General features: G+C 39.0%; 1 long non-coding RNA gene across 3 annotated transcripts in view; it reads right to left on the reverse strand.

The window, feature by feature from the left end:
• The window catches only part of LOC123615924 (uncharacterized), a 349,023-nt gene that overhangs the window by 5,516 nt on the left and 318,150 nt on the right, over positions 1-25,357 (reverse strand). For 2 of the 3 annotated variants that reach the window (XR_012498961.1, XR_012498959.1), the window contains exons 3-5: positions 20,607-20,850; positions 19,093-19,207; positions 7,579-13,759 (exon numbers count right to left, since the gene is read on the reverse strand). This is a non-coding gene — a long non-coding RNA (uncharacterized LOC123615924). The remainder of the gene's footprint in view (positions 1-7,578; positions 13,760-19,092; positions 19,208-20,606; positions 20,851-25,357) is intronic. The other variant, XR_012498960.1, reaches the window with a different exon arrangement.

Raw genomic sequence — 25,357 nt, forward strand, 5'->3', positions numbered from 1 at the left:
TTTACTTTAATGGCTGCTCTCTAGGTGGAGAGGGTTCCCTGCTTCAGTGCAATCAAGGAGTGTATTAATTTGTTATTTCTTTTAAGTCACACAGTATTCTGAGAGAAAGACCATAGCTAGTGAATTCCTTTAAGGTTCCTCCTGTCTGTTTGCAAAGGTACCTGAATCACTTTCCATCCCTGTGTCATTCCCTTCATCTCCGTGGAAGAGGGAAGGCAGTGACGTGACCGGCGTGGACACGCACTGAGCTATGCACTGGGCTCCAGGCGTGTGTCATCTCTGCTTGATTCCAAGTTCAGCATCAGCTGAACATAACAATATTTTTTTCTTTCTATTATAACTGTGATACATGATCACTGATAAGAATTTAGACATACGGAAATCACAGAAAAGAAAAAAATCAGCTTTCTCTGAAACCCAGAACCTACTTGTGCCCTTGACACAAACACTCTGCGTTCTTCCGAGGCATAAATTAGCCTCTTTTCTATTGTCTTATTTTCTCCACTCCTTTTGCCCTCAGTCTATATTGTTCTCAGATCTCCCCAATACTAGCAGCAGTTTTTCTGATTTTCCTCTCTCTTCTGTTAATTCTGAATTTCTCCTCCTTTCCCTTTATTACCAAACATTTGGAGATTGTTATGAACGCTTGTCTTTATTTAACACTCCTGATTCATGTCCCAGCACAGAGTATGCTAGTCGCCGTTTTCAGACTTAATGAAAAAGCCTGCATCTCTGAGGATGTCCCTGAGAGCAGAATCAGCGCCAACGCCTACAAATATCTGAACTCCATTTATGAAGAGGGGAAAAAAATCTATTTATTTAAGTTACTATTGGTGGGAAGTGTGTAATTTGTAGCCAAAGGTATCCCTTCGTTATACATTTCTCTTCCTTTGTCCATCATCTTCCACCACTAAATGTTCCTCATATTTACTCTATTTTTCTTAGAATGATGACTTCTTCATCCAATTAGTAGCTTAAACTTTTTACTATGAATTCATTCTTTTCCTTCAACCTGAACAATAGTTTGGTCCCCAGATATGTTTAGTCTTTCTCTGCTTCCGTTCCCATTGTCACTTGTAAAATCTCAGTTGGACAATTTCAGTCATGTCCCCTCTGGTAATTTACCTTCAGTGTTCTTTCTTCACCCAAATCATGTTCTTTTCCAGTGATCCTCAAACTTCCTGTCAAGATACAACTACATTATGCTCACCTGAGAAATGTCTCATATTTTTTGTGTCCACTAACAAAGCTGAACAGTCTTTGAATGATTTACATGCTTTATATAATAAAGAAGATGCTAGAATAATTCTTTAATGTTGTTTTGCTTAAGCAATATTCATTGTAATTTTTTTGAGAGCTAGGGAAAGGGGTTACGTTTAACTACATGGCAGTAATTGTTTAAGATATTCCCCAGGTTTTTTGTTTTTTGTTTTTTCTTTCAGGTAAATATCTCCCATGTGTGTCAGGGCAGGAAACGTAGATTGAGGACCATTTTATAAAAGTCTATTTTCTTAGCATGGCAGAAAAAGCTTTGAATGACCCCTTTCCTCTATCTGTGGCTACATCCTCTTACTCCATAACTCTGCCCACACCCCTTCGCCAGTCTCTTAACATCTGGAACTACTCATCTTTCCACCCGCACAAGCATTCTTTCATATTTCTTTGCTTTGAATACTATGTTTTATTATAGTACTTATCATCCTATGTTGTAACTATAGTTATTCCACAATGTCAGGTTCACTTGAGGCAGTGTCTTTATTTTTACGTAACATTTTTGTCAACAAAGAGATCGTTGGTTTCAGACAAAATTGTTCTGTATTCTTTTATGTGATGGTCAGTCAGGCATGGCCACAAGAGAAGATACAGGAGAAGTTCAGGAAGAAGACAAGGTTGATGATACTCGCAGGTCCTAGAGACCAGAGCTGTGGCCATATAAGAGAGACCCAGGGCGGGCAAGAGGCAGAAGGGGCAGGACTGAGGAGGAACCTCAGCCTTTGCCTGGGCTTCTGCAGGGAAGGTGAGGTAGGCCAACGGAAATAATTTAGCATGGGCTAGTCGAAATACTTTCAGCAGGCTCCAAGCTGGAGGGGATAGTTCTCGGTTGCCTAGAACCTGGCTCTGGTATGGTGAAGGCAGAGAGAAGAATAGTGCTTCCTGGATGGACCAGCCAGTTAAAGGAAGTAGGGCTCTGTATTGGTTAGTTTGCTCATCCAAGGCATGTTCTAGACCGAGCCCTTTGCTATTTCTAAGAATTGGCTAGTCCCAGGAGGGGCAGTCTCTCCCCAGCCAGAAGAGTCAAAACATCAGTACATATGAAAGATAAAAAATAGAGACAATACCTAAATGAATTATCCTGTGCAAATAATTAGAAAAAAGAAATGGAAAGTTGGGACTAGGAGTAAAGGAGGGTGCAGAGAAAGTAGAAGCTTTCCAATGAAGTCGTCTAGGAGAGGAACGTAGAGACAGCTCAGGAGAAAGTGTCAGCGTGAACTAGTATTTCTGTCAGTAACTGAAAGCTGGGACGCTGGTGAAAGAGGCCGACGTTTTGATGCTACATCTCTAGAATCAGGGCTACTTTTTAGGGAGTGGTATGAGTAAATAATTCTGCATATTAGAACCACAGTGAAAGTAAACATTTAGCTAGGAAACAAGACTGAAAAAAAATTCTCTTGGAATTATTCTATGTTTTTAACCTCTCTCCAGTTATCTGTTGATGGACATTTAGGCTGTTTCCATGTCTTGGCTATTGTAAACAGTGCTGCTATGAACATTGGGGTGCAGGTGTCATTTTGAAGTGGGGTTCCTTTCAAACATAACAATGGATAGCAGGCCCTGGCTTCTTCCATGGAGAGAGGAATTGGGGGTGGGAGGGGGATCAATCCTATTGCTGCTGGACTTGGTCTGTACTGTGGAGCGTGTCCAAGGGCAGAAAAGGTTGATCTCAGTGAAAGGGGTAGGGAAGACACACAAAATAGGAAGCCTTATGGAATAAAAGGATCAAAGGAGGCACCAAAGTTGGGCTATTCAGGACCCACAGACTATTTTGCACTGTGACAATATAACTTGAGTTTTAGGACCAATTTCAGGGAAAGAAACAACTTTATTTTATAGACTCTGATGTGTCATATATACTTACAGAGTATTATTCTCTCTTAACCCTGCACATCAAAGTGAGAGCTCTATTATTTGTGTCCAGAGAGCATGCAAGGAGCACAAAGTCTGGTACCAACAAACAAATACAGCACTCTCTGTAGCTGCCGAAACATTTGAGGATCGGCCTAGTGATTTACCATTTAGGGTGCATGTAGGAGCTAGGAAAGGGATAGGACGGATAGCCCAGGAGACTGAGGCTTTTGAGTTATCGACATAACAGGTGTAGTCCTCTGAACACTCTCAAAGTAACACTTTAGAAATTAAGATTTTGTTTCCATTCTGGAGAACCTTGAATACAAGTGAGGATGCTCCCTGCTCAAATCCTAGAATCTAGCAAGGGCAGGAATCAGGAATAGCCTGCTGTTAATGAAGAGTGAAGTTTGCTCTGCTACTTGCTTAGCTTTGAGATACATGTTTTCTAACCAACTGAGGGAAACTAATTTCTATCATAATTCTAGTAAAGTGAAATGGTGCTTTTTTATGAATAAGTTTCTGATAACAAAAGTTCATATGATACGTGTATGGTAATGACTTCAGGAAAGGAGTGCAATTTGTGTCTTTTAAATATTTGAAAGTTTAAACTTCACAATTACAAATATATCTGTAATTTTAAGGGCTTTCACAAACTGAGCATTATTGTTGTATCTTTGGTAAAGAATGCAGCTCTCCTAGACACATTAAAAGTAACCACTGCTCATAACCTCCATGGAATTTTCCTGTAACCCTGTGTGTTCTTTCCAACGTTGATGTCCCAAAGGTGGGCTAACACACAGGTGACAGGCTCTGGTATGAGACTGCCTGACTTTTAGTCTTGGTTTGACCTATGCTGACTAGGAAGTTAAGTTATCCCTACCCCAGTTTCCTCATTTGTAAAATGTGGCTAATAATGTTACCTCCTCTTAGGATTATTGGCAAAATGAAATGAGTTAATAGCTACAAAGTGCTTAGAACAGTACTTGGTACATAACAGAGTAATCAACAGATATCCATTGCAATTATTATTTCTTTAGAATTATTTTGGAGGTCCCTAAGTAAAATCATTTGGATTGGAGTTCCACAGCAGACTGATTCAGTAGCAGTAAGAGGTAAAGTGATAAGATACACACTTGCATTTGAACTGCATCCTGGGGCCAAGAAGGGTTGGTGAAGAGGTCAGTTTCCCCAAAAGCAGTGGGAATGAAATGCCCCTAAGAATGGATGTTAGATAGATAAAAGACTAATTTCTCCTACCTTTAGAATGTCAAAATTGCTGTCTAACTTCTTGCTACTCTTTTAAGCATTAGCTTCTATTTTATAATATCTTAAAATTGTCTGGTCATCTAGTCCATTCTTAGTACATGTCCTGTTTTTGAAATGACTATTTTGTGTGTTACTGACTCACACAATTGGCTCTTTCTTTTGATCCAAATGGTTTTCTTCTTCTACATGTAAAATCAATCTTCCACAGACCAATGTGTTCGCTCTATCCTTCCAAGCCAGCCCTGTGCCACTGTAATTGCCATTTTGAAATAGCCCTGAGTAAGTGGACTTGTAAAATTGCAGTCTTGTACATTAACCAGGCATAAAAATGGCTTTGTATTTCTGTGGAAGAAAGAGAAAAAATATCTTGGCTAATCTTTAATGTACTGAACTGTCACTTTGTTACCTACATCTGGTATTTCTATTATTTGGGAAATGTTTCAGATCAAACTGGCGTCTGTGTGTGTGTGTGTGTGAGAGAGAGGGGGAGACTTAAATTTCTCAGAACAAGGCAGGAATCGTCTCTGCAACAACATACATCCATCTTTGAGGAGAAAAACAACTAGGTCCATTAAGCCAGCACCGACAGTCACTCACAACTCTCTATTCATTTGATGTCAAGGTGTGGATACATGTTTACTCCATTAGGTTCTACCTTGCATTGAAATTGAAACAATCTAGCACAGCATCAGTTTCCAGTAGTCCTGTGTTTCTGATCTGGGCAGAGGTGGATTTTCCTTCATGAACTCATTTAAAGTTCTTGAAATTTTCTATAAAGTTATGATTGCGTCAATAACAATTTCCTGACCCTGCAATATATCCTTATATTTGTATGACAGAATTTTGAAAGTAGTATGGCTGTTTTATGTTTTCCTGAATACCAGGAAATATTATTTAAGCCTTCTCAGTGACTACTGGAGTAGTAGATCTTAACGTTATTATATGCGTGCATGCCAAGAGAGACAGCAAAAGGGCTCGTGTTTCTCGGAGGTGTGTTCATTTTGACAGATTTTCTTTTCTAAAGATGGTTGTAATAGTATGTCCCACCCACATGCTCTGCTGCAATGTGACCTTTTCCCTCCCCCATCAAAAACTGGAGTTGATCTCTGTACCCCACTGAATCTGGCACGCCCTATCATTGCTTTGACTAGTAGGCAATGACAGAAGTCAGCGCTAACTTATCTATCAGGTACAGTTAGCAGAGTGTCTAGGGCCCATGACACTTTTAGGGACCCATAACAAATGTTTTCATTTCTCTTAAAATCAGAAGTTTAAAAAAATGAACATTTAGGTGTAAGAAAATGGTTGAACATATGTTTATCTTTCTGTCAACACTGTCAAAGTGTAATTTATATATATATATGTGTGTGTGTGTATGTATATAAATATATATATACATACACACACACACATATATATATATAAATAAAAATTTATGTATTTGTCTTTTTGTTTAATGGAAGAAGGCATTCATGACAGCCAAAGTGCCTAGGGCTCATGAATGTCAGAATTCAGCCCTGGCATAAGTGATACAACGCTAACTCTTAGTGGGCCAGGCAGCTTCTGCTTCCCGCCTCTGGGACATTCCCACTCACAATCCAGCCACCAGGCTGTGATCATTCCAGACTCAATGGAAGGGTCAATAACAGCTGCTCCTGAGCTCTCAGACATCAGCCGGTGTTAACTATCAGCCACGTGAGAGAGCTGTTACGGTTGTGCAGCCTAGTCGAGGCTTCAGGTGACTTCAGTCTAACTATTACTTGAGTGCACTTGCACGGGAGACATCCAGCGAGATCTGCCCAGCTCACCCTGGTCAACCCAAAGTACCACGTAAAGCAATCACTAAGGGCTGCTGTAAGCCACTGACTTTTAGGGTGGTTTGCTAGGTGACAATAGATAACTGAAACCTTGATTCATTCATTTATGCACAATTTATTGAGCATTTTATAATGCATTATTTGGGATACTATGATACAGTATCAATGTAATCAGGACTCTTGATGATCATGCCTAGATCAACTGCTTCTTTAAAGCCTTGGTGGGTGGGGAAAACATGGATCAAGGTGAAACTTAATTAAACTCAAAAAGAAGTTGTAAGATTATTTTGAAGTATAGAGAAAATGTTACTGATAACAAGTGTTGAAATTCATTAAAAGGAAACTATCTTTATTATTTATAAGCCATATTTGTAGGATAAAATATTTCCTTTTTCAATACAGTTATTCAAACCCTAGCTCCACTATCTTCTAGCTGCATGATCATGATCACATATTTTAAACGTCCTGTGCTTCATTCATTTTGAGCTTGTTTGGTCATTGTGAGAATTAGATGAATCAATGCGTGCAAAACTCTTAGAACGAACAGTGCCTGGGATATGTGTGTGCATGTGTGTATCAGTCATTTAATAAATGCTAGCTATTTGTACATATATGTATACTCATAAGCATGTTAGTAGTGTCTAGAACAAACTGGACTTGATGGAAGGCAAGCATGAATCTACTCCCTTATCCTCCTGCCACAGCTTTCAACCATGATATATTAAATCTCCCTTTCAGAGGTTGTTTTTTTTCCTGAGCCCTTTTTCAGAGACAAAGGACTTTATTACAGCACAACAGTTAGTATGAGCTTCATGTCTGTGTTGGTACCCTCCAACCCAATTCCCAGGGGGGTGAAGCAGAGTGGTCCAGATGGACGCTGCTCACAGGGTGGGCTTAGTTCCAGCCGAGGAACCCCAAGCTTATGGAACACCAGTCTTTTGTCAGGGCTACAAACAAACCTGCCTGACCTTTGCTCTGCAGCAAAGGATTATCTAGTTTTTATTGAGTACCTCCCATGTGCTAGGCACTGCAAGACCCCAGAGGAGTCGTTTTACACAGAGTAATAACTTAATCCTCCATGCAAACAAAACTACGAAGTGGGGGTTGGAGATACTCAGGAGATACATAACTTCTTCAAAGTTACAGAGCTATGGAGAATAAATCTAGAATTTGGCCCAATTTGACCTGATTTTGTTTATCTGGCATCATTTAACTCTATCTTGCTATATACGGAAAATAAATAACAAAGAAACCTCCATGAAGCCCACCAATTAAAAAATTATGGTGGCCTCACCTGTTTAAAGAAGGTTGGTAAGGCATTTTGGATTTATGTAGCTCTGAGGTAAAGGAAGATGGAGGGTCAGCTTACCAAAGGTCGTTGCTGTCCTCGGGGGATGCAGGCTCAGTGCTGAGATCCAGCAGGTGGCTTCAGCTGCGTCTCTCCATCCCTGGTCTTGTCCTCTTGTTCTTTGGCCCCTCATGGGTAGACAGAAAGCCCTCAAGAAGTGGAAACTTGCAGGCCTATCCAGTGCACACTGCATCAGCCAGACCCTTGATCATTCCATGTTTTACCTTAGACTGGGCCCCCTTGAGCTGATAGAACATTAAGAGCAAACACTCACAGCAGCTGTGCTGTGCTCCAGGCGTGATTCTATGCATTCTATGTATTTTTACCTCATGTAATACAAGAACTTCCAAAATAGGTACTATTATTATCCTCATGTTTCAGATGAGGAAACCGAGCTAGGAGAGGTTAAGTAACTTTCCTGAGGTCACATAATTAGTTCAGTGGTATGGATAGGAATTAAACCTGGGCACTCTGGTTCATAGTCTGTGCTCCTAAGCATTATATTACTGGTCTCAAGAAAGCAGTTTCAGTGTTTCTTTTATGTTCTCTCTTAAGAGGTGCTAGGCAGGATCTCAGAGCTTGTGTTGCTGGCTTATCTCCCTGTCCCACCCCCAGAAACATTTTTGACTTTAAGTCAACAATTTTTACCAGAGAAAGATGAAATTTAGTTCAAGAACTCATGTGTCACTTTCAGAATTTTTCCTTGGGTTTTGGATTGCTTGATTTAGAGTTTACAAAGCACTTATTCCAGTATCCCTCTTAAGCTCAGCCTTCGTGATTGATTTATTTAACATTATATACCTTGGAGAAGAAACAGACACGAGTAGAAGATTAATCAAGCCAAATGCAGTGTCATTGATTCTGTTGTCAACTTGCAGGCCCCACAAAGTTTTAAGGTGATTGACATGCCCATCACCTCAATGGGGATGGGAAATAAAGATTTTCCAGGCTATGTAAAACATACATGGTAAAACAAGATATCTCGCCATTCAAGGATGACTCCAAACTGTTCTAGATAAACGAATCCCTGGAATCATGTTTTCATTAATTTTATGGAAAGGTTTATCTGAACATTATTGAAATATATAAAATATTTGAGGAAAATGTTCATGTTCACTTAAGTACCAAAAGGTCTTAAGAAAGGCTATATTATATGAGTTATAAAAGGTCCCAGGAAATTCATTTCCTTTTCAAAGAATAGGCTAACATTTTGAAGTGATTAAGTATTTAAGAATTTTTGAACTGAAACACAAATGCTCACCAATTTGCTTTCTTGTTTCCTGCTGGGTCTGGCAACCCTCCTGTTTAACTTGGAGAACATAATAGGCTTTGCCTAACTATCCATTGTGTTATTTCAAGTATCTATTCTTTGGGGAGAAAACTGACTACTTCTTATCATATTCTACTTGGAAAAGGCACTCACGATATTAGTGTATTCAGGAGGAAAAGATAAAGACTTAGACAAAATCGTAGAAGGTAATTTCCTGTTCTTTTTTATAGCTATGTAAGGAAATGGGCCAAAATGTGAATAACATAATTATAGAAGTATTTGCCTTAATTGAGGTCTCGACACACACAAAAAACCTATTTTTAAAATTGTTGGTAGCATTATACAAATTGGCCAATATAATGAGCCTGTATTTTGACACACACACACACACACACACACACAGTGATGAAGACCCACTGCCCAAAGGTCATAACGGGAAAGACCTAGATGTCCTTAAGGATGCAGGTGAAATGAGGGGAAGGTTGGTCAGGATGGAGCAGTGAAGAGACACTCATGTAGAAATGAAACTAACATCTGATTTCACAGAAAAATAAAAAACCTTTTCTTTCTCCACATTAAAACTGAAGGTAATGACATAGGACTTTCACTCTACTTGAAAATGATACCAACTCTGTAGAAGAAAAAATTGAGCTATGAATTTTTCATTATATTTGAAAGTAGTTGTACAATTTTATGGCAGATGAATTCTGTTATGGTATCTTTTGGTCTCTGGTACAACAAATCCCTTACACAATAAATCATTTATGACTCCAGAAAACTGCTACGTTTTCCCCTAAATACACTTTTTCCTATGAGATGTTTGTCAAAAAGTCTAACAACTTTAGAAACCTTCAGTTGTGCGATCTATATTATATTTTTGGCACAATGAAGTCAATTCTTTAATTCACAGAGGTAGCATGGGTGTCCACATTCCCACAAAGAGCTTGCTTTCTTTGCGGGAAAAGGTTGTTTCCTCCTGTGTCCATGAGAGCAGAAGAGTGACCACTTCCTCCACCACATTTTCTGCCCCATGTTCTCAAGGCTGGGGCAGAGGATCTTGGGTTGTTCTTGTGGATCTTGGGTTGTTCTTGTGGATCTGTATTCCTACTGTATTCCTACTTTAGTTACAGGAGAGCAGTCTTCTACTCCATTTTGACAAAAGTGGACAGGGAAAGGTAAACAGGAAAACATTCCTCTCTTTAAGCCAAAATACGCTGTAAAGAAAGTAGCAGGCTAGGAGCAATGCGGTTGAAGCCCCCCCACCTTTTTTTTTTTTTTAATTGAAGTACAGTTGACTTACAATGTTGTGTTATTTTCTTGTGTATAGCACAGTGATTCACTTATATATATATATATTCTTTTTCATATTCTTTTCCATTATCATTTATTACAAGATATTGACTATAGTTCCTTGTGCCATACAGCATGGCATTGTTGTTTATCTGCTTAATATATAGAGTAGTTTGTGTCTGCTAATCCCAGACTCCCAATTTATCCCTCTCTCCCCTTTCCCCTTTGGTAATCATAAATTTGTTTTCTATGTCTGTACATCGATTTCTTTATCTAAATAAGTTCATTTGTATCAACTTTTAGATTCCACATATAAGTGACATCATATGATATTTATCTTTCTCAGTCTGACTTACTTCACTTAGTATGATAGTCTTTAGATCTTACAAATGCTATTATTTGCTACAAATGGCATTATTTCATTTTTATGGCTGAGTAGTATTCCATTGTGTGTGTATATGTGTATATACATATGCATATACACACACCACATGGAAGCCCCTGTTCTGATAAAATCAGAGAATCAAGGGGTACAAGAATAAGAGTAGCTAACTCAGCACTAGTACAAGAAACCACATCATTTTTATTTCAATCAGTTACTACTTTCACAAGACTTTATTTCAGAGTATCTCAGGCTTGATGTTACTGACATTTGGGCTAGGCAGTTTTTGTTGTGGGAACTGTTCTATGTATTGTAATGTTTAGCAGCATTTCTAGCTATGCCCACTGGATGGTTGCCCAAAGCAAGTCCCCACCTCCAGCAGCTGTGACAACTAAAGTGTCTCTAGACGTTGCCAAATGCCTCCTAGGGGTAATATCTGTCCTGGTTGAAACTACTGCTTATTGGAATCTATGCATAAAACCCAGCACATAAATATTTATTGAATAAGTAAATTATCAAGTGAAGGTGATTAAACTGCTTATCTCATTGCCTGCTATATAGCCAACTGCTTAGCAAATAGTAATTCTCCCTCCCAAATCCCAGGTGCGATATCTTGTAACTAAATTTGCCAAGATTAGTTCCAATTCTTGCCTTGGAAGGGTAGTTCATCTAAAATAGATGTTTGTGAATGAAAAATACGTAACAAATTTCCAGTTGACATAGACTATTAAAAATAAAATTTGTCTCTGCTCTCTACTAATACCCCATTGAAAGAGTAAATGGGTTTTTTTAAAAGCATAAATTATCCAAAATGGGAAAGAAGATGATAATAAAATTTGGGGAAATGAAACCAAAAAAAATCTGGTAAGTATTTTAGCCCATTAAAATAATTCTAACTTGGCAATGATGAAATCTATGAAACACCATGGTTTGCACACACAAATACACCCCAAAGCTCCTAAATTCAGGTCCCACTGGAAGTGAGAATAACATATGTGTAATAACAAAAGAATTGGCCAAAAGTCTGCCTAAAAAGCCTTTAAACATCAGATCTTCCCTCCTTGCCAAAAAGTAACACAACTTTCTTTCTATGATCCTGCAGAAGCCTGAAGGTTTATTGTCTAGAAAAGGTAAAACATATAGTCTCTGAACCAGGTGAGTACGAGAGGAGGCATCGGGCAGTGCCGAAGGGAAGGATACATTATAGAAAACATAGGTTAATTGAATACCTGTCTACACACAGAATGTTGATACCCCAGCCCTTTTCACCCAGGGAACTCTGAGCTTATACCTTCCCAGTGGGAATGTGAGAGGCAATATGATGTAGAGGACACCAGAGCCAGGCTGCCTGTTTGTGTACCACTAGTTAGCTGTGTGACCTTCGACAAGTGACTTATTTTTATCTCAGTGTCCTCATCTACAACACTGGAATAAAAATAGTACCTTTCTTAAAGAGTTGTAGGGATTAAGTACACTAGAATTTTACAAGTACTTAGAACTCTGACATATAATAAGCACTGGTTAAGTGTTTGTTTATTTTTTATTATGCCTTGGGAAACCAGAAAAGCTCAAGAAAAAAAGACCTAAAGATATGTACAGTGATATTTTTCTACCATGGAATTTCACTCACCTCTAAGATGACCCATGGTTGACAAACTTCATGGGGCACTTCTGGTTTCCAGTCAACTTTTCAATTCTCATTGTTTAATATTAGAGTCAGCCAAGGACCATTGAGGGAAATTTCCAGTACTGAAGTTAAACACCAAAGCAGACAGAAAAATATATAATTTAAAGGAAATGCAAATTATAAATTAATTTATAAGAAACTTAGAAATTATTAATATACTCAGAGAGATAAGAAAATATATCCATGAATCAAGAACAGGTGGCCATGTCCTATTAAGGAACATTAATAAGAGAATAAACAAGAGCTATAGGGAATAAAAATATGACAGATATAAAAAATTCAACAGAAAGTGTGAAAAATAAATTTGAGGTATCCCCGAAAATATTGGTTAAAGACAGAAGAGATGGAAGAAAAAAATTAGAGAGTCAAGTCATAGAGACTCATGTCTAAAGGAGATTTTGGTGGCATGTAGCACTGTAACATACCTAGCCTATCATAGCTAATACCAGTAATTAGTGTAGTGTAGAGTGAAGGTATTGTTAATGTGAAAGATCTAAAACAATTACCTTCCATGAATCTTTTCTGAGGGAGCTACTGGGCTCAAGAGAGGAACCAAAAAAGAAGACCCAATATCCAGAGAGGTGAAGGCAGTCTTCAAGTTGGTGATAAAGGAAGGTCTAAGTTAGCAGTTTTACAGAAGATCTAGAGAAAAAGGAACCTGTATCGGACAGAGTGCTTGATAGTATGGATCAAGGAAGGGTCCTTACACCACAGACTGATTTGGTGGAATGTTTCAGAATGGTATCTTTAGAATTCAGATATTCATAGAACAATCTCACATAACTTGATCACTCTTCTCCCCAAACTAAATTAACTTTTTTATCCATTCATGTATTTGAAAAACATTGAAATTATCACAAAATAATTCATCTGCCAAAAATCTATACTGCTGCTCTCAAAAGTAATGAAAAATTCATGCTTGGTGTCTTTTTAAAAACTATGCTGTTATTTTTTTCCCCTAGAATTGTAGCTTAGCGTTTTCTTTTGATTCCTAAGGTTTCTCATCATCAGTTCACAGTACTTATTTGTGATTCCTGGGCAGTGTTCTATATCTATGCAGTCACATCTCTGTGAAGAGAAAACTTTATTCTCTCTTCAGTAATAAATCCCATTCTCCCCCTGCCTTTGGGAAACAAGCATAGGTTGAAAGTTGGGAAAATGTTCCCAACCCTAAAATGAACTGCCTTGGGCTTAAGGCCACCACCCATGAGACTTAGATGGTTAATGCGTTCAAGAAAGTGCAGCCCACGGCACCCTGCCTGCTCCACAGGGAACAGAGCGATGGAATTTGAGAGCACAGCCTTTTCTCTCCCTCCCCACAGAGCCCTTTCTTTTCAACACCTCCCACATGTTGCACTTTTCTTCCAAAAATCCAGGCATCTTCAAATATACTTCTACCAATAATCTTTGAAATCTTTCCTAAGCTCACACGTCTGTGACAGTCATGACTGGTGAGTGTGGCACCACAGAAAGGTGAATAGGCTGTGAGCCCAGGCTCCTGGCTGGGAGTTCCACTTCTCCTGAGTTGTTCTAGGACGTTGGGCAAAGCATCTAAACATCCCATGCTGCTTCCCTGGACAAACAGATAATAAAGATAGCTCAGTTTGGCTCCTTACATGGTTGTGAGCAGCAAATGAGGTAAAAGTGTGTGTGTGTAGTATGACTGTGAATATGGGTGATTAAATAATGTAATGGGCTGTAAGCATAAGACGTATTTGTTCACCCTTTAACCCCCTGAAAAGACTACTTCTCAACAGCTGTCAGTTTGATGGTGCAGGGAACTGGATTTAAATCTTAGTTCTTTTGGTATGTTTCTGCCAGTCTCTAAAGTGTACTTGTCTGACTTCAGATTAGAGAGAAATGAAGACAATAAGGCCAAGGTTATAACCTGAAGGATCAACTCATAATTTTTAGATTAGATAATCTGAGGTTAGCTCTTATTAGATATTTGGAGGTTTCATTTATTTTGTTTTTAAATTTAGCTGAACAAAAAGGGAGTAAGAGTCTTGGAAAAGCCACAAACTGGTCCCTAGGTATATTATGAACATACTGTCTAACTTCAGAGGTAAAGAACATGGATCTCACTGCCAAAGTCCTATTGTGCCACGGTAAGCTTTCTTAGGTTGCAAAGACTGGAGATACTGACTTAATTTATGGCAGTTATTGGCTAATCCCCATCAACGAAGAACAAGGAGTTGGCTCAAAAGCCTAGTCAAATTTAATCAGCCATGGTTTATTATATGCTGCAGGCTTTTTAAATTATCTTGCTGTCCCTTCAGCACCAAGAATTTGTAACTTCTTATTCTGTTACATAGTGGTAAGAACTTTCTATCTCTGCTTCCACTGCTTATTTTTTTTTCCTACTGCCAGTTATACCTATCTACCTCATGGTTTACACTCTCAACTACTGAATTCTCCACTCCTTTCTTAGCCTCTGGCCTTTGTTACCCATGGCTTCAATTTTCTTATGGCCTCATGCCTTCTACTGCCTAAGATCTCTGTTTATGGACACCACTTAACAGGTCCCTCAGCTCCTGTGTCATTACTCTGTGACCCATTCTCTATGACTCATTTCAAACTCTTTACAAGATTGGATTGATGGATCTGTTAGTATCTATCTAATATAGAGAAATTTTAGCTGGGGAGATTTCCAGTGTCAAGTCATTTCACGTGCCTTTGGCAACTTAATGATGTCCCTTCTTTTTCTAATTGATTATGACTTGAATGGTAGGGTAGAGTTTGGGTTCAGTAGGTAGTTGTGGCATGGAAGTTAATCAAAGAATCCTTTCTTGTACAATACAAACACAAAGGCTGCACATTTTTCATTATGATTATACTCATCTAGTGAACTCTAGCATGAGGTATGTTCCAGCTATAAAATGGGGAATAAGATTGCTCGTTTGTCCCTTTTTTCCATTAAAAGGATACTGTGTTTATTGTGATTATTACAATACTATGTTAACCAATACTTACATTGCACTTGTAATTGTAAAATATATTTTGAAGTTTATACCATTTACTTCCTACAACAATGTTGGTATTTTTGTCATTATTCAAATAATGCATTTGAGACTCAAGGACATTCTATGGTTTTATTTTGACACCACCCAGTTTGAGAACGTAAGTTTAACTTCTAGTTTCATACCTTTTCGATTGGGCCAAAGTAGGTTTTAGATAACAAAGTTATCCATCTATCAAATGGAACCATATTTTAAGGCAAGTCAATTATAAGGAAGAATAGATAATGGAACCAAAGTGACTGAAGGTAAAGTAAACACGTTTTCATCCCCAAAATCTTTTATTAAATAATGGTTTACTAAGAAATATTATTTTCTGTCAAGTCAACTTTCTGATATAGTTCAAAATCTGTCAGTATACACCAAAAATTGTGTGTACAGTTTTATTATAGGCGGTGATAATTAATTTTGGGGGGCCTATTTTAATCATTCCCTTTTGGAGTGCAGTGGCAGTCTGTTTATTACTCTAAAGCCTCTGGTTTACATAAAGTTGTAGCGAGGAGTTGAAAAACAAATTGGCAAAAATCACAAGATGTGAATGAAGAGGGCCTATTTCTTTCACAGGCAGAATAATAGTTTCAAATGGATGTATTAATTCAACCACAGAATACATGGGATTCATTTTTTGATATCATAGTGAGACCTTGCCACAAGCAAAATTTTTCACCCTGCAGAAAAAAGCTTGTTAGCTAAACTTTCACCACAGGGCTCATGTAATTACCCTATAGATTACTGCTCAGATACAAGAGAGAGGCTAGAGTTTCCTTCTAATTGGCAGCTATTAGAGCAGCCGAAAGAAAGGCTAGATGTGATTCAGTTACCAAAATTTCAACAAACATGGGAGCTTTGTTTGGTTTTGATTTATTTCCTTGAGCCTCTGTACCTTGAATTTGGAATTGTTCTTCCATCGTATGTAAGAAGAATATCTTATTCACGTGCCAAGCGTAATCAGCACCCATTTCACATCTGGGTGTCTGCTAAAATGACTGAATCCTGCAGGAACTGCGATTGTTGATACTCTCTGCTCAAAAAGAGCAAGGTGTAGGGAGTAACTGGTTATTGTGAGTCAGAGGATCTGTTCCAGGTCATCTCACACAAAATACCCTCAGAGGACCCTTCTCTCCCATTGCCTTTAAATCTCTGCTGGAGATTTAACCTTTCAGACCAGTATGTGATTTGACTTTTCCCTAGCTCACCTTCCCCCATAAAATAAAGTGAAAGTACTCGAGATGTAACTGAAGGCAGACTTCTAATCCACTGGAACTGAAGCTTGAGACCTGGGTCCATGCCAGGTAATGACTGGGCTGTAAAGCGGATTCCAGAAGCTGCTAAGCTCTACCTTGTGCTGTCAACCAAATTGGCTTGGATGATTCACAATTATGAGCACATCCTCTTTGAGCTGTTGTTCCTGTATTGGAAATTGTTTTAATTTGATCCATCCATATTACCTCCTATCTGGGGTCATCCCTTGCCCCAACTGTGATATCTATTAAGTCCATCTTTAGAACCAAAACCACTCTCACTGTCATTGTCCTTCTCTCAATTTTCCATTAGGGTAATCTAAATTTCGTAAATGCCTCCAGTCTATGATATGCTACCTTCAGAGAGGATTTATCAGTGGTCACTTGAGCGATTGTTACAATGAATCTTTGTGAACTTTCCCAGGGATGTTAATTTGGAGTATTATTTTTGCAAATCTTTAGGCAAATCTTTTGGAACAGTTAAAGAAATCAAGGAATCTGGAACTTGGGAGGGAGGGAGACAGAGTGAGGAGGGAGAATATGAGAACACAAACCCCTGGGCTCACATACTCTTATCACAGCTGGTTGGGAGTAGGGGCTCAGCATTCAACCCTGCTATAGGGCAATGGAAAATGGTCCCTGTGGACATAGAAACCAAAACTGCAATTTGATCAGGACTTCATTCAGAGGTAAACAGATAAACTAACAGTTAAAAAACAAAGCAAGTCATGAAATCCATAGTTAACAACTGGTTCTCCTAAAAATTAAAAACCATGATTTACCAGGAGAAATGCATTTGAAAAGTTTATTGCTCCAAAAACACTTGCCCTCCCCTCCTCTCTCTCTCCCCAGCTCTCTTCCCCTCCTTCCCCCTTGTTGTCTTTACTGAACATAACATTTTTATAAGCCTCCTTTGACTTTATATATTGGTGGGGGATTGATGACAATATGAGAAATAGTGTAATAAATATTTAAATTAATCATCAAAGAGTCACCCAGGGCAGCATTTTTCATTTTAAGCAACAACTAGAAGAGGACAGGTGGCCTTTTTAAATGCCCATGGCTGATTAATGAAATGTGAGATTGATTGTGAAATGCTTGGAGGGGCCACCAGACGGTCTCCCCTCAACTTCTCAGGAGAGGGCCAGGGAGTGCTTTCTGTATCTCACCAAATAAAGTGATTAATTTTTAATAGGGACTAGTTCTTTCTCCTTTCTCTCTGTGTTTATTCAGCCCAGAAGAAAGGCTATTCCCCTGATGTAATGGAGTGATATCACCTTACACTTACACAGTGCTCTATGTTTTATGAAGTATTGTAAGATGAACCATCTCATTTCATCTTAATAGCCACCATCTAAGGCTAGTGGACAGAGGCTTTATTCACTTTCATTCATGGGTGAGACAAATAGTTCATAGTTTGTTAGGACTAGGATTAGAACTTGCTCTTTTACTACAGCGTCTGTACACTGATCTACTATTTGCTTAGGTAGAGTTATCTACACTGAAGAAAGGATTTTTCTCATTTGCTATAAAGAAAATTGAACATTTAAATTGAAAAACTGGACATACATTTTTATGTAATTTATTATTACATTATTTCTGGGTTACTAGATTAGGAACAATAATGATTGTTCGTAAGCAATGAAAAATATTTTTACTGGAAATTTTTCTATGTAAATAATAAATCAGAAAAATATAATTTCAGTGAATATAACTGTGAGGTTACTTACCAAAATTGCTCTAGTTCTCTTGGTTTTAGTAAGATTTGATGGGTATTTTATAATGTTGTTCTATTTGCTACTGATTTTACAGATTTGGCAGGTAAAGCTACTTTATCTAAAGAAATCTATTCTGTGGTTCATCTGTTCATTTCCTGTAGCAATTAGCTATTACTGTGTAACAAACTATTCTAAAATCTAGCAGCTTAAAACAACTATTTACATAATAAACAATTTTGTAGGTTGGCAATTCAGGCTGGATTCAGCTATGGATTTCTGTTGTTCTCAGCTAGGTTCACTGAACTATCAGTAATTCGCAGCTAATTGGGGTAAGGAATGGGTAAACTATACTGGTCTTAGTTCCATGTGGTCTCTTAACCTCCAGCAGCCAGTTAGAGATTGTTCACATGTCTGTGGCAGCCAGCTGGGGCTGGGGGAGCCATGCACGCAAAGTTTGTAGAGTCCTAGACTCAACTGGCACATCTTCATTCTACCACATTCTTATAGCCAAAGCAGATCCCAGCATCCAACCAGAGTCAAGGGGTAGAAAGTGGACTCCCCCTCTCATTGAGAAGAGCATCATAGTTATAGTGCAAATGGAGGGAAGAAAGACTATGTCCATTTTTGCAATTTATCATATTACCTATTTGCTTATTTTGGAGGTTTCAGCAGATTATTATTTGATATTGATGAGGTCAGTGGTGCAGCTATTTCAAATCCCTTCAAGGAGTTAGCTGGTATTCTATATAGAAAGTAATAACTAGGAGACTGTTGAACTCTCTGATAGCTAATATAGTTGCATTTTACATTAGAGCTACTTTTGAATGTAATACACAATGAAATTGTTAATTTTAAATAACAAAAGCTCAAGCAGCATACTGACAACCTCTCCACTTAGAATCATCATAAATTCTCATGGTTCCAATTTACCTGAAAATATTCCTCAGGAGATCACTTTTCATGGGTATGTTGCAGATGGATATTCCAGTAGATCAGTCTACTCTTCTCATCTCACTTATTTCCTTAAAATCTTTCAACTGGAATTCTGGAGATGTGTACAGAGAGAGAGAAAGTAGGAGTCAATATTTATGCTTGTGTATGTTAGACTAAAACACAGGGCATACAACTTTAATGCTTCGTTTTTAGCCTTAATATTTTTCAAACACTTCTCTCCCATGTACAAGTTATGAAAACGTCACCATACTTTCAAGGTTGGCAGTGTTGGCTGAAGAAAATGCACACGTGAGAGTTAAGTTTTCCATTGGGCAAAATGAGGACTATAGGCCTGGGAGACAGCATCTCAGACAGGTAGGGGGAGGGTCAGTAGTATATGGAGGGTGCATGCAGTCAGGCACACATCTTGGCAGAGGCTTGCTGCTAGTCATGAGGAGGTTGTCACTAGTCATGAGGAGCAGATGTCTCCGTTAATGAGTTTACTATTTTTCTATACATGAGAAGATGCAAGAATTTGGGCTCATAAAATCCTCTCCTGAAAATATGTCTGGAGGCTTGTTCTGCGGGTTTTTCCCAGAGCACAGAGTGCTGGTCTCATTCCCGATCTCCACCCTGAACTCCTTTCAGGGTGTGTTGAAGGTCAGCAACTGCCATCGCTTGGGACTTAATCCTTGCAGAGACAGATGGCAAGTGCCGGTTTTTACTTGTATTCTGTATTTTTAATTGATTTGGATCCTATTTGGATGTAATGATCAGTTCCTACATTTCTGTCTCCATATTCTTGTAGATAATAACCACATGTTATTCTCCTAAGTAGCCCCTGAATGTAGTAAAACACTTGGCACATAGTACTTATTCAATAAATGCTGAAGAAAAAAAATGGATGACTCTGCCAGGTGTGAAGGCTACAGTCGACCTTTGCATCCATACTTCTCAGGTTCTGCCCAGATGCAAAATTCTTATTCCTTTCCTTATTCCTGTCTGGCTTCTGAGCCCATGGCTCCTCTTTGGATCTGATCACCTGCCCAAACCTCTGGTCTGCACTCCATCTCTCTATTTATAGCCACTTAGAGTTTCATCATGCTGCCAGGCATTTTATGATACTGAGCAGCAAAACTTCATTATCTTTGGCTTTATTAGAAAAAAACAAGTTACCTAGGCAATTTGGAAGCAGAGCAGAGAAAACCTCCAAAGTTCATTTCTCTGAACATGCACAAGATCATCTTCTGGGCGGCTGGAAAACCCCACATGCTACCTTACTGTCTGAGGCACAGTGTCCCTCCCCGTCTCAGTGTGTCACAGAGCCCCAGCTCACCCACCCCTAAATTAAAAGGCTCTGTCTGAGAGAGCTCTTTCAGCCTTAGTCTCTTCCCGAGCCTTTAATTGTACCGAAGGCTGCAGTGCAGCCTCACGGCACCGAGGGGGCTTTCCAAACCAGGACGAGTGCAAACAAAGAGCATTAAAACAAAAAAGCAATTTAACCTACTTACGGTTTCCTGTATTTCCCCCAGTGATTGCTAATTATTAGAAGACTTGTGTGAGTGGCGGAGCTGACTGGCAGTCTCGCTTTCTGCTGGTTCTCCATCCGAAGTCAGGGCAGAGAGTGGCATCTCACTTGTAGTGCTCGTTCAGGTCATAGAGGATCCAAGGGTCCCACGTTCCAGGCCAGGAATCTCTTACCCACACAGGTAGGAAGCTGTGGCAGGGAAAATCCACATTCAAATGCTTCATCTTCTGATAGCAGAGAGGAAATGGGGGGATAAAAAAAGGAAAACAAAGACTGAAAAATGTCCGAAGCTGGAAGGCTATTTATTTACATTCCCCTTACTTGGTTTTCTGCCTCTTTTCCTTCACCGTTTCTCATACTGAGTACTAAGGAGGAGCTACTTTATTTCTAGCAAGGAGAAGGGCCTGGGATATAGAGTTTGTTTGTTTGTTTCCTCAGGGAAATGTTTAGAGACGGTGGTGTGGTAGGAGGAAACAGGTAAAGTTTAGAGGCACTAAAAAGGCCTTCCGGCTTCTAGAATGACTCTCCCCTCACTAATGGTGGAAAAGGTTTGACTCCACAGTGGAAAATTTCCTAAAGTGAAACTATTGGAAAGAAACACAGGGATATAATAAATTCATACTCGCTCATGTAAATACTAGCAGAGCCTTCCTTCGGAATAGATTTTAAAGAGATGGGAGTTATTAATTACAGCGATGAGAGGATTCAGGGAAAGGACACATTTTCCCAGAAATGGGCCTCCAAAAATTAACTAAATCACTGTGCTGAAAATCAGTCGACCAGTGACACTTCTCTGTAACCTGGTTTAGGACACTTTTTTCCTTACTCTACAAATCAAAGAATATTTTTTAAAAATGTAATTTTTCACTTAGAACAGTGAGTATAAAAGGAAGAAGTTTATCTTTTTCTCCTGTAACTATCACTAGTTTCCCACAATCCTAATGGCTTGAACAAGAAGAAATAAATTTCAACTGCAGTAAGAAATTCAGAATGATTTCCAAAGGAGCATTGCCAAACATAATCATGTATATTCTGATGAACAAGTGAAAAAAATTCTGGAATTTCCTTCAATAGAAAATGTTATGAGGACAATACCTTCTCAGTTGATGAGGTCTTTTATGGGAAAAACCACACATAGGGAGAAAAGTCAAGTGACTTAAGATTTCTTTTCTCTCTCAGGACAGTATCACTTGAAAAACCTCCACCTGTCTGCTTTTATCATTATAAAAAGAAGAGTTAAAATTCTCCTTCCTGTTGTTTCCAGTCCTCTCTGTTTCATCACTTGCATCATAGTCTACTTTTTTATTATGAAGCTTACTGTAGTTCCTTGCTATACAGCAATTATACTCATACTTTCGTGTGTAGAAGACAGACTGAGGGACTTACAAGAGATTCTGAGGCCCATGCCTAGATAGTTTAAGACTTTCTGGAATGATCCAGAAATCTGCACTTCATTAATTATCCAAGTAATTCTTATGTAAGTGGTCAACAGAATCCACTTTGAGAGACAGATCCCAGCCTTACTGATTCTTCTCAAGTGCTTAGAACATCTTTCTTGAGGGTCATAGTTCAAAGGGAAGCCTCTCAGGTCCTTGAGAAAGACTTTCCTGGTTTGTAGATGATTTACATCTCAGAGGGACAGAGAAAGAATTTACAGTTGCAAGTTTCTCTAAGAAAAGGGAAGTCAGCGGCCTCTAGTCAGGAAGATACCTGTCTAAAGTTTAGTCAAGCTGGGGCCACCCTGCCCTTGGTCACTCCTGTCTCCCTTCTTGCCCTTCCCTCTGCCTCTCTACGCTGACAAAGACCTGACTCTGCCCAGCTGGCCAGGACTCTTAGATTCCTCTGCATGTTAAAATCTCAAGCTTTAGAGTTGTGGCCTAGAGCTTCCACTGTGACTTCTCAGCTCCCGTTAATTCTCCTCAGCAAGAAAATCTCCAGAAATGGAATTTTCCTACTCAAACGTGACGATGAATAATCACTGTTAATGATGAGTGCTTTACTAGCAGATCTTTAACCTCTGTACAGTTGAATAAATTAAACTTGGAGAGTTTCTAATGAAGAGAATTTGAAAGCTAATGTATTATATGCTGCCTAAAACTGCTGATTCTGTGACAATAGCAGACGATCATTCTCTGCTGCCACTGTTTAGTGTCTGCAGGAAGATACAGACCATGCTCTTCATATAAACACCATAGTGAGCAGAATAAATGGAGGACATTTTAATGATGACAGGTGTAACTTTTCTTACAGCTCCTTCAAACATTAAATATTATTTTGCAATAATCTCAAAAGTATTTAATAGTTATGTAAGAGTCTCAGTAGGGTGGCAGGTTAGAGACAGCAGGTTCAAATGCCTACTGGCTACTGAAGGAATAAGAGAAAAAATAAATTATAAACCATGTAGGCTACCATGACTGTCAAGGAAACCTAAGTGAGCCAAGAACAGTCCAATTTTTCAAACTATCTTGGTGCTTTTCTCCTTTCACTGGAGCTTTCTTCATTGCAGAAAGGTAATAAAGTGATTATAATTTGAGATTGAGATGAATTATCAATTCATCAGAGTGTATGTTTAATGTGATATACTTGCATAATGGTATGTGCTTCTAATTAGGGAGCTATTCTCGAGGCAGGAAAAAATTCATTTTTTCAGTAAAAATATTTTACACCCAAGATGCGGTGCCTTAAAAAAACTTAATGAGCTTTGAGGCTGACATTACAGCAATTAAAATATGAGTGAAAAAGTCAGACTGTCTTGTTGAGCAATCGGGATGACTGGAGATATTTCCCTTATCATATGGAGCATAGGTCACATTTTATATTACTTGCAAGATTCTGCAATTTACCTCAAGGGAAAAGGAAACTAATTTTCATAGTGACAACGGGGCTCTCTAGCTTTGGCTGATATACAAACATGGTACTCACTTAGGAAGTTGAGTGTTTCTTGTCATGGATAATAGTGGTTTTGCAGAAGTCTGGTGAATTTCAGGGAGGCAATTTTGAAGAATAGGAGAGACTATGCCTGTTTAGTGATTAATGAGGCAGAATTGATCTTTTCCAAAAACTGGACAATTAGAGTCTAGACTGAGTACGCTTTCTCCGTGGATGACTGCACCTGAGTTTGAGAGAAGCTAGGTGAACACTCTGACTTGTCCACATGTTAATCACCCTAACTCTGCTACTCTTCTCCCCTCCATTGTTAACACAGTATGTCAGGACTGGTTCACACTGACAGCCCACCACCCGGAAATTCCACTAGGTGATGCTGACTTCTCACAGCTCGCTGTTAGTTGATGACAAGGTGATAGTGACCAACACTGTGCTGGATATGATGCTGTTAGGAATCCTTTTGATGTTGCTGGGCAGCTTCTTTCCCTACGGCTACCTCAGCCAAGAGGCTGAGTTATATGCTCTTTTGTGGGCTTGTGCTTTAGCCAAGGACAAAACTGCCAACATTTATACTGATCAGAGATACGTTGTACATGCATTAAACCATTGGTCTACTGGCAAAATGATAGCATTCACAAATCAGTATTGATGGGAAATGTTTTTAACAAGGCCACAGATGGTGGCTTCCTCACTTGTCCCACTTATCCAAAGTATAACCCAGGGAAGTGTTCATACTACTCCCAAACATTATCAGCTTCCTAATGGACCATTCAAAGTCTGGGAAAGGGATTTTATACAACTTCCTCTGTGTTATGGATGTAAATATGTTTTAGTCATGATCTGTATCTTTTCACAGTAGACTAAAGCCTTCCCTTGCGGTCAGGGTACTGCCTATTTTGTAGCTAAAGTCCTTTTGGAAAAGATTGTCTTTAGCTAGAGAACTCCTCATGAGCTTCCTAGTGATAGAGGAACCCATTTGCTGGCCAGATGCTTCAACAAATCTGTGCTGTTTGGCTGGTTTTACTAAACTTTCACTGTGCTTACCATCATCAGTCCTCTGGGCTAGCTGAACACACTAACAATATTACTAAGACTCAGTTGGCAACATTTGTGGAGGCCCTCCAAATGCCTTGGCCAAAAGCAGTGCCACTGGTCCTTCTAAATCTAAGATCCACCTGTTCTGGAACTCTTAAACTCTTACCCTTTGAGGTAGTCACAAGATTCCCAATGCCTTGGCTCCTGCTTCTTTTGACCCACAACTGATAAAAGAAGAGATACTTCAATACTGCAAAAAGCCTAATTGTTTCTATTAAAAAGACCATATTCTGTTGAAGCAATCTTTTCACAGTGTACCCATGGGAGATGAAGACCTTAGGCATCACCTTTGCAACTTGGAAATTTCACCTATTGGAAAAGACATCTCTAGAAAATGCTCTTTAATTGACGGAAAGGCCTCTATCAAGTATTGCTAACTGACCCTGAGACCACCACACATCACCTGGTGACCTGAAAGCACACATCTGGTGAGACAGTTCTCCCAAGATATCCAGACCAGGCCTGTTGGAATTTTGCTATCAGACCATTTATGATAATGTAATGCCTCAGATAATCTCCAGTATTTATGATCTTGGTAACACAGAGACTTAAAAAAAAAAAAAATGAGAGTTGTCCCTCCTACCTCTGCTTGTTACTCAAATGTGACCTTAATAGGTTTCTTATGTGTGCACTCTCCCTCCAGCGTGAAACATTACACCCAGGAAAAGTCCTTCCTGACATTGAGGGTCAGAAAGCCTGACTCTTGATCAGTGATGCTCTCAGAGAAAGATCTTGATCAAGAGGAGGAAATGT

This window comes from Camelus bactrianus, chromosome 15, assembly GCF_048773025.1.
Source record: "Camelus bactrianus isolate YW-2024 breed Bactrian camel chromosome 15, ASM4877302v1, whole genome shotgun sequence".
Classification (NCBI taxonomy): domain Eukaryota; kingdom Metazoa; phylum Chordata; class Mammalia; order Artiodactyla; family Camelidae; genus Camelus; species Camelus bactrianus.